Genomic DNA, 11207 nt, shown 5'->3' with positions numbered 1-11207 from the left:
AATAATTTACGTTCCCGAGATAACCGTAGATCGATGTTTGGCGTTGTCTTTTTACACAAACTTATTCAAGGGGATGTGAAGAGACCCTTTCTGTATGTTTAGCTCAATTTCCATGTTACCCGACTAACATCTAGACCGTATAATCCCTTAGTAGTACATCACTGTAGAAGAGAGTTTGAAGTACATGAACCTCTTAGGGCGATTACACTCGTCTCTTAGATAATATTGAAGGCATTGAAAGTCTTCCGAAACTAAAAACTTTATTACTTGTAGAGTTAACTTATATCCTCGTTCTATTACCTAATTTTTTCTCACGCGTCTATCTAGAACGCGAAAGTGACGTGAGTTACATGGCTGTGCCCATCAGTCGGTTAGGCGGAAGATGAGCATATTACTCGCACTAAAAACAAAAACGCGAATGGCAAAATTAAAAGTTAGTACAAAATTTAAGGAACCAGGTAAGTATTTAACGTATAACATGGTTGAATGCAAGCTGCCGTCAAGCAGCAGATCACTCTTTAACGAGCGCATCAATAAGCGACAAGGAAAAATTTTAAACATTATTTAAGAACTAATAAGAATGATTAAGAATAAGAAGAATTCTTTCATAAAAATTAGACAGGACGAATGGTGTATATTATAAGTAAAACTATGTAGTGTTGGACTCTTAGTAAACATTTTGTAACGCATTTTTACATATAATCTAAATACCGTTATACCCGTTACCAATGGATACAAGGGTATTATTCCTCTAGGCCCATAAAGTATAGATGTATATTTGTCATTAGCATAGCCCGGGTCGATTTAGCCATGTCCAGAGATCCATCTAACCCTCCGTATGAAACAACAGATCTGAGAGACTCTTAAAGCTAAGGTTATCAAATTTTTATAGCATAATCGGATAATAAACCTACTCATTAGACAATAATATCTACAAACCTACAGTGCATTAACCCATTGCAATGGATGTTGCTCAACAGGCCACTAGCAACATTTGTAATGTAAATATGTAATAGGTTCAATCGCGAAATCGGTCTTTTGAGGCACGCCATGTTGCTGTATGCGAAAGAGAGATCGGCTAGCTCTATACCCAGCACGAAAACATCGCTGTATGAGTGAGAGAGCGGCTGCCTCTAGAGCGCTTTCTCACTGACTTTTAAACGAAAATTTTTTTAAAATGGCTACTGGGGAATAAGTTAACAATTATTTTGGCCTGTTCAACAACAGAAAACATGCAGATTGCGGCAGATTATGTTGGTACTAAATGTAGATGAATTTAATGATATGGAATTCAAAATTCTCGAATGATTTTTTCTTATATAGAGCAAATTCCCCGAAGTTAAATAAAGCAGATATTAGGAGTTACATAAAAAAGTAGCAATTTGAGACAATTCGGGGTCAGAATATACATACTTTGAACTTTCGCGCTTTCCTTGTTTCCTTTTTCAGAGTGAATGCTCAAATGCTCAAAGAATTCAGCATTGCACCGAAGAACTATCTGATGAACAAGGGTTAACATAATGGGACATTTCGAAACGGCAAAATTTTATTAACCATCCGTTCAACTAGTTGAGGAAGGCAGATGAACTAGAAGAACTAGTAAAAAGAGCGGCCAATCATCAAGGGAATAAATTCTATCCCGCTGCGAACGAAAAACATAGTTTCAAAGCGAGAGGCAAATAGTTTTAAGCGGTTGTTTATAAGCGACATTTTATAGGCTTTTTCAACGACTAGAAATCAAAATACCAGAGTTCCTTGGTATTAGGAGTTGCCTGAAGGTACACTTTTAGTATTTCCATAATAAAATTTTTTATAGATTATTTCGCTCTCTCTTGCAGTTCCTTCACATATTTCATACATTTTTGCTTTCTTTTTCGGATTAACTCCTCAATGTCTATGTCGTCCCGCTTTTGGCGAAATTGCAAACGCAGGGACGAGCACAAGTTGTCCCAACGAAGCTCGGTCACTGCCTTGTGATGTCACCAGTAAAATTCGTTGGCTTTTCCCTAGAACAACACGCTTACATTCCTGCATAAAAGGCCAAAATTTCCGTATAATGTTTGATGAGTTAGAGCTTCGACCCTATAGATAAAATCGTCTATTGACACCCCGCATCCGGTGTACTTTATCTTCCATCCGTTCAGGATGTGTAATACCTTTTCCGGTCTTACTCCGTTTTCTATACCCGTGCCGTCCATCTCTTTCCTCAACTAATGCTAGCGAAGTAGACCTACTCTCAACATTGCTGTTACTGTTTAGCGAATTTAATATTGCTCTGTGAACGCATTCAGCTACTGCTGACTATAGATTCTGACATTTTATTAGATAGTGCGGCGAGTATCCTACGCTCCATCTCGACGAGGGTCATGGCTGTAGCTGTGGTGGTCGGATCGCTAGTGGAACTGCGTGTATTTCCTGAGCAACCGGGAACATCATCCGTAGAGATACCAACGTCCGTCGGACGGGTTTTAGATTTCGACCGGGTTACGGATTCTTTTGGTTCTGTTACTGGTCTGCAATTGGCTTGACATAACGGACAACATTCATTCGTTTTTAAATGTGCCTCAATACACTTTTTATGAAACTCATGTTTACACACGGTTTCGAACTTTTCCTCTTTGTGCTCGATTTCGTGTTTGCATATTGGACAGAACCTCTTCTGAGCTTCCTGTGAAGCCCTGTCTGCCGATCGGTCTAGACCCATTTCGTCTATAAGAAAATCAAGATTTCTATATCAAATTTCTAACAAAATAACTCACGATCTAAATTCGGAGCAACTTATCAACTTTCTTTTGCTTAATTGGTGTTTAAACTGAACTCGGTGCTTGATGTTTCCGCGGCGTAGGTTTTATTATTATTGTTACTGAGTTTCACCGGAAAAATTCAAGATAATAGGATACTAAAGTGGACTTCCTAATTTTCCGTTTTAGGATTAGTAAAATCTTAGAAATTAAACGGACTATAGGCTGTGCGAAAACTAACCTTTAGTGTTCCTGTTCCTCTAGCGAAGACTACCCCTCTGAGGTGAAAAGAAATTCCTGCCTTTTTGGTCAACCGTGGAGAGCGCAGTCCTTACTACGAACTTGCATCTACGTATTCCGACGTTTGAGTTAGCAAAAAAGCAGATATTACAGGGTAAAGTTAAAGCAATAAGGTGATAGTTCAAAAGAAGGCCAGAAGTCCGTCCTGGGATCGGTACTTTCTGTAATTTCCGCCAGCTGATTTCTTCAAACCTCACTGCCTTTGGTAGGCAAAATTTCCTTAACTTGAGCACTTAAAGGGGCCGAGAAGAAAAACTAAGTCTTTTCTTCAGGTTTTTTAACCGATTCAAGAGCTACCCAGAAAATTGATAAGAAAAGAAAAGTTGAAATTTGACAAGATATAGGAAAGATTTCTGAATTTCTCTATTGATGAGTCTTCTCGAGTACTCACTGTACTCAGAAGGCCTCCAAACGTTGGGCGCCACTATCTATTTAATTAATAAATAATTTAACTGATACTTGCGGGGCACGCTATAGAGTCCGGCCTTGCTCGTCGATTTGGGGGGTGTTGTTCTTGCTTGTATCGAATCCAGCTCTTGCTACCCCTTTTATTAATAAATAGCTAGAATTGAACGTGCTGCGACGATATGAACGAGCAAAACAAAATCGCTGACTGAGAATAGAAAACTAAAAAAAAAAAGGTTTAAGAAGAGAGATGATTGAAGAAACCCAGGGAAGCGAACCCATGGATGTTGTTGTGGTCGCGATATGCCCTCCCATCCTGTGATCACGCCCTTCGAGCTGGGCTCGTGTGACCCCTTCGAATTCTTCCTATGCGCATGGTTACATCAGCAGAGTTCAGTTAGATTTAAGCTTAGAAATACATAGTTTTATTTTGTTCATTAATTCCATCTGGTGTTTGGTTTAGCACTAAGTTTAGTAATAGAATACGATGAGATATTACTACACCCCTTAACCATAATATTTAAAAAAAGAAAAAAAAGAGGAGTAAAATTTCTTTCAATCTTAATAGTTCTATACAAATTCAACTTAATTGATTATAACTTCTTCCGAATATTTACGATTTCTTAATGTACAAATTCTAAGATGGCTTCAAGAGCACGTCGGCCTCAATTAATGACCACGGCCTGATCTAAACTTATAGTAATAGTATCGAAAATTGACCTCTCTAGTTTTGGTAAATTCGGTTTCAATTATCCAATTATCTTAGCTTTAGTAGGCAATAGAATCAATCGTTACCTAATATTTTATATCAATCTCTTAAGAAACGCGAATGGGAAATTCTTAAATTTTAGTTTAACAAACAAATTGACGACAATAAGCGTCTAGAGGACCATCACGCCAGAGCTAAGACAACAGCGATCGTTGCGTCTGGCTAACGAAGAGTGAGGTTATGTCAAACGCCTGTGCGGCACATGGCTTGCAAACAAAGGGACTTGGACGAAGTTATGGCCGTGAGCCGAGACTGAAGGTCGGCGACGAGGCGTGATGAATATTCCGCGGCGTTGGTGGCGGCGTAGGTCCGAGGCGCAGGCAATTGGCAATGCGCGCGCCCTAGCACAGGAAGAATCCCTCGACGAGGCGTCCGACGCCGTTTATGTTCAGCTCAAACTTAGATCTCAATCGGGTCTTCTGGTTGCTCCTTGTTAGTTCCGGAGCAACCTCCCAATTGAGGCAACAGAGGGTGTTCCTCTTAAACAACTCGTTCGCCTCGAAAGGTCTGTGAGGCCTTCCGGGAGAAATTCTCGAAATAATACAACACAGCCTTGCCCAGCCGCAAACTTAATGGTCGTGGCGCAAAGGCGAAGGCGGTGGCCGAAATCACTCCTTTGGTGACCTGCAAACAGTTTAACATTGAACTTATACCACAAATACGTCTTCACCGTTTTGTTTCTTTTGGCTTTTCGCACCAAGTGCGAACACTGCTGCTGCCGACGCCGGCGCACAAAGTTTGGCGTTTACTCTCCTTTTGCGAATTAAGGTTACGCCCCAATCAAGGCGAGATGAGCCCAAGTAAACTTTGCCTTTAAAATTTAACTATTGGGAACTCGAAGCTCACACACGCATATTCGCAGAAAAATCAAGGACAAAAGGCGAAACTTCGCGGCCACTGTCAAGTGACAGGAGTCACACATAGCAACACTATTTGCTAACAGCTGATCCTCGATAACTATCTTCACTAGATGGCAACGTCCTCTTTTAACTCCCCCAGTTAATCGAAGTTCATTGGCGGGTTTTTTAAAAATGTCGCTTCAGGCCGTTACAGAACTAAAGTGAAAAGTATACAAACTAACTGGCGGTTCCGCAAAAGAATAACCGCAGATTGCGGCAGATTTTATAGGCACTGAATAAAACCGAATTAACTGACTACGAATTTGAGATTATGATTAATATTTTCCAAATAAAAAAAAAGACACAGTAAGAAAGCTCTCGAAATCTATAAAAACAAATTTTAAATCTACTTTTATGTTATGTACTCTTCTCCATCGCTATCTTGCTGCAGCGTTAGAACTCTGATATCCCAAACGCACTCTGATTCTGCACCTTACGAGCCCGTAAACCAAAGAGGGGAATGCATATGCAGTCCTTCAGATAAAAAATGAGGCAGAAAACACCCTATGGGGTGCTACATGGGGTAGCTTAAACCTGCGCCTCAAAAAGCGTCACCCTGGCTATACAGACGCTGTTAAATAATCAATGTTTCAATGGTCGAAGTGTGGACGAATTGAGAAAATTCGATAGTAAACTGACAAACTTCAATTCATCCTTGAACTTTTAAAAATAGTTTTGATTTTATTTGCAAACGGTCTGACTAATTGTCTGTAAATATTAAAATATTTGTTGCCCTATATCGGTTTGGATTTTTTGCTAGGGGCTTCGAATTGCGGATGAAATCGGTTAAATCTTGTCAGCGACCTCACTGCGGTTTTGGAATTTGATCTGGGAACGCTTTACGTTTTTAGTTTGCAGTGTCTGAGTAAAACTTTGAATGCTCTCGCTCTATTTGTTCTTTTTTGCTTATAAGCAAAGCAAGGATGCTGCTTTAATTTTAACACATCGGCTGAAAAGTCCCGGGCCGAACATAGAAAACGGGGTTTTTTTGTTTTAAAATTTGCTTTATTAAATTAATCTTTATCTAGAGCAAAGCAATCATTCTAGCGCCGCTCTAACATTTTAACCACTTTTGTAGAACGATTTTTCTTTTGCGTCAAAATAGACCTCCTTTTTCGTGATAACCTCTTCATTGGTGGAAAATTTCTTACCGGCGAGCATTTTTTTCAGGTCTGCGAACAGCCAGTAGTCCCTGGCATCCAAATCTTGAGAATATAGTGGATTTGGGAGCAATTCGAAGTTGTATTCATGTAGTCTTTGTCATTCTTTTGATTGACTTGTAACACGGTGCTTTGTCTTGATGTGAGCAAACGCGGCACCCATTTTGAGAAGAGCTTTATCATAGTCAAATGCTCATGCAATATAAATCTAAAAAATTCTTTTGATATCTTTACGATGTCAGCTAACTGACGCAACATCAAAACGATTTTGTGGATTTTTTTGATGTTTCCGGTGTTACCTCCTCATTTGGACGTACACTGCGTTCTACATCTTCAGTGTCTCTACGACCATGTTTAAAGTCAGCAAACCAACGTTTTATTGCTTTTTCTGATAGGGCAGAGTCCCCTTAACACTTTTCAAGCCAAGGCTTTCCTTGAATGGAATGTTTTCCCATCAAGAATCAGTGTTATATCAAAACACAAATTTGTTTTTGATCCATTTTTTTTTTTAAATAAAAAAAGTAGCGTCACAATAACTCACAAACTAATGAATAGAATATCATGTATTACCTAAAAAAATTTAGCTGCAATAAAAAAATCGCGATTTGTATGTTAGGCCCGGGACTTTTCAGCCGATGTGTTATGATATATTCATGCAGTCTTTGCCATTCTTTTGATTGACTTGTGACACGGTGCGTTGTCTTGATGAGAGCAAACGCGGCACCCATTTTGAGAAGAGCTAGTCACATGCTCATTCAATATAAATCTAAAACATTCTTTTGTTATTCTTACGATGTCAGCTAACTGACGCAACTTCACTTTTTAAACATTCAAAACGATTTTGTGGATTTTTTTGATGTTTTGCGGTGGTACCTCCTCATTTGGACGTCCACTGCGTTCTGCATCTTCAGTGTCTCTACGACCATGTTTAAAGTCAGCAAACCAACGTTTTATTGTTTTTTCTGATAGAGCGGAGTCCCCATAACACTTTTCAAGCCAATGCTTTCCTTGAATGGTATGTTTTCCCATCAAGAATCAGTGTTAAATCAAAACACAAAATTGTGTTTGATCCATTTTTTTTGAAAATACAAAAGTAGCGTCACTCATAACACAATAACTCACAAACTAATGAATAGAATATCATGAAATTTTATCAGCTGTCCTATGAAAGATTGTATTAACTAATAAAAAATTAACTGCAATAAAAAAATCGCGATTTATATGTTAGGCCCGGGACTTTTCAGCCGATGTGTTACATATCATGTGTTATTTTTGACAATGCTAGTACTAAATTTAATAAAGTTTAGTTTTAAACAAACAAAACCGTGTAAGTTCCCAACTTTCCAAAAATGTCAAAGACCTCCTTTTATATGGTGTTCCGACCTACCATGTGATCCATCAGCCTTCCTCCATCCGTTGAACGGATGGTCCATAAAGTTTGTCAGTCGAAAAATTCTCATATTGTCCTCCATCCGTTGTTTTCATGACTTTGATGGACTGCGATAGTTCTTTGGTGGAACTCTGAATTCTTCTTCTAGTCGGTATAAAGTTGACCATTAACTTCAGCTATGTTAGAAAAGAACATTAAAAATGTTAAATGTGTAAAGTTTTTACTATTATATTAAACTCCCATTTCTACTGAATATTGAATAGATTTTGAGAGCAACTACCACCACTGCACTAGAACTTAGAGGAGTGTGCATTTGCTCTTTAGTACTAATGCTATATAGATCAGCTTGAAGAATATAGGAAGCGAAGAAGCTATATATATTTCGCTTGGCAGCCAGCTTCTTTGTAAACAAATTTTATAATTAATTTTAAAATGAACTCAAACGGATTGGATTTTGTTATATTATTTATTATTGTACTCGCCGCTATGGAGCTAAAGGCAAATAACCAAAGCAGTCGACGCTGAAAAACAAAATAGATCCGTATTTAAAATGTCTTTCTTAAATTAAGTCATGTTATAGGTCTTATTATTACGTCATTTATTAATTTCAGCATTTTCTTGACGCCTAGAAACCGCTCCATACGATCAATGTTTTTATTTCTAAATTTTTCCCCTTGGGCTTTAAAACAAAAACAATTTATTATTTCGTTAGTAAATCACAGCTGTTTAGGTAGGTAGGTAGGTTTCAGTGGTGAGGCCCACTGCTGGGGCCTCCAATTAGAGCTAAGCTCCTTTTTGTTCCACACCCTCTGTTTTTCTTGTTGTTATTCACTATCAGTACCATCCTGAGTCAGCAAGGAAGTCTAGGATCGCTGAAACTTTCAGCTTTCCTATGCTTCTCAGTGACTCCATCTGGTAGGCACCGAAGTGGCGAAACCTGATGTGGTTTAGCGCTGGGCAGAAGCAGAGCAGATGTTCCGGTGTCTCTTGCTCTGTAGGTTGCTTACAGCTTCTACAGATTGCGTTGTATGGCAGTCCCATCTTCATTGCATGCGAACCGATCGCCCAATGTCCCGTGGTGAGTGCCGTGAACCTACTGATATCCCGCTTGCTGTTGGATAGCAGTTCCCTGGTTCGCTTCCTATCGTACCTCGGCCAACATTCCCTTGACCTTCTGTGATCGCTCTTCCTTTGCCATTCTTTACTGGCTATCTGTCTAAAGTGGTCATGGATCCTTGTCTGGATCGCGTTTAGGGAGATCGGTAACTCGAAGTCAGAGCTTAGCCCCGCCGAGCCTGCACGGGCTAGTTCGTCTGCCTTCTCATTACCTGGGATCTCGTTGTGTCCCGGTACCCATGTCACTTGTACCGTGTTTTTGTCGGCAAGTCTATTAAGGGCCTTCTTGCATTCTGCCACTAGTCTTGAATTTGTTTTTACTGCAGATAGGGATTTTATAGCCGCTTGGCTATCCGAGTAGATTCGAACTCTTTTGCCCCTGAGTTCCTGCCTTAAGGAAAGTTCGACTGCTTCCCTTATGGCTAGTAACTCAGCCTGAAAGACCGTCGCTGAGTTAGAGAGATTGAAAGCCTTTTCAATTCCCCAGTTTTCAGCGAAGATCCCAGCCCCTACGCCGCAGCTCATTTTTGAGCCATCGGTGTAGAGGGACACCTCGTTCTCCACTACTACTCTGCCCCTACTCCAGTCGTCCCTTGATGGGTATGATGTCGAGAATGCGTTCCCGAAATTCATTTCCGCGATCATATAGTCGGTCTTAACGTCTGTGTTAATGCCGCTGTTTGCAAGGATCTTTCCGTGCCCGGCGCCGTAGTCCCTCCAGCAATTGCTCGCCTTCAGTCTTACTGCGCTCTGTGCCGCAGTGTCCTTCACGAACAGCTCTATCGGCATTATATCTAGGATAGCGTTGAGAGCAGCCGCGGGGCATGAGCGCATTGCACCCACTGCTCCCGCACTCGCTGCCCGTTGTATCCGTGTCAGCTTCGTTCTGTTGTAAGCCCTAGTTAGTGCCGGCCACCATACTAGAGCTCCGTATGTTAGAATTGGCCGTACCACTGCAGTGTAGAGCCATAGAATTATCTTAGGGTGCAGTCCCCATTTGTTCCCAAACATTTTCCTGCAGGAGTAGAATGCAATGCTTGCCTTCCTAACTCGTTCTGCAATGTTATCTTTCCATGAGAGCTTTTTATCCAGAATCACTCCTAGATATTTCGCTCGCTCCGATAGTTTTAGCTCCATGCCGCTAATACTGGGCATGTTGAAGGGAGGTATCTTAGTTCTCCGTGTGAAGAGCATAAGTTCCGTTTTAGTGGGGTTGATACCTAGTCCGCAGGTTTCTGCCCATTTGTTTAGACGACCTAGCGCACCCGTCATTATTTCGCTAATGACGTCGGGGTATGGTCCTGATACTAGCAGTACTACGTCGTCCGCGTATGCAACTGCTTTGACTCCACCCGTATTGAGTTCTGTCAATATGGCGTTCATATTTGTGAGCCAGAGTAGGGGCGATAGTACCCCGCCCTGAGGTGTGCCTCTCTTCACAGTCCGCGTGAGGTGAGTGCCACTCAGTTCGGCTGTGATCGTCCTGCTCTTTAGCATGACTCCGACCCACTCTCTGATGCCTCTCTCAATACCTAGCAAGTTGAGGGAGCTCAGGATAGAGTCGGGGTTCACGTTATTGAACGCGCCTTCGATGTCTAGGAAGGCTGCCATCGTGTATTGTTTGTGTTGTAATGTCTTCTCGACATGATGTACAACTACGTGTAGCGCTGTTTCCGTAGATTTTCCTCTGCGGTACGCATGCTGCGCATCCGAGAGTTGCTGCCCTTCTAGAGACTCTCGGATGTGGGCGTCCAGGAGTCTCTCTAGTGTCTTCAGGGTGAAGGAGGTAAGACTTATCGGTCTATAATCCTTTGCTAGGATATGCCCTCTTCTGCCCGGTTTCGGTATAAAAATGACTTTAGCCTCTCTCCACAGCAGTGGGACGTGCGTCAGTCTTAAACAAGCTTCGTAAATGGCTTTTAGCCATTTGCAAATACTGTCCTTAGCTGATTGTAGCATTGCCGGTAATAAGCCGTCTGGGCCCGGGCTTTTATACTTATCGAAAGAATCTATTGCCCACTGTATCCGCTCAGTGGTAATGATGTCTTTCGTGGGTGTGTCCATTTGAGAGCTCGTTCCCTCCACGGGTTCCGAGCTCTCTCTCAGGCTTCCTGGGAAGTGGGTGTCAACTAGTAGCTCTAGTGACTCCTCAATTGTCGTCGTAGCGGAGCCGTCTGCCCTATTGATCAGGGTAGGGCTTATGTGCCCTTTGGCGAGAATTTTGCTTACTCTCGCCGTGTCCTTTATGCCTTCCAGTGACTCGCAGTAGTTTTGCCAGGACTCTTTCTTGGCCTTGCATACTGCCTTCTTGTAGATTTTTTGTGCCTCTTTGTATGGTCCCCAATCCCGGGTTGCATAGCTGTGGTTAAAGGACTTCCTCGCGCTCTTCCTGAGCACGCTTAATTCCTTCGTCCACCACGGTGGGTA

Source organism: Drosophila serrata, unplaced genomic scaffold, assembly GCF_035046125.1.
Source record: "Drosophila serrata isolate PLE 108 unplaced genomic scaffold, ASM3504612v1 contig_112, whole genome shotgun sequence".
In the NCBI taxonomy this organism is placed as follows: Eukaryota; Metazoa; Arthropoda; class Insecta; order Diptera; family Drosophilidae; genus Drosophila; species Drosophila serrata.
The sequence above is the reverse complement of the archived record's forward strand: the minus strand, read 5'-3'. Positions refer to the sequence as shown.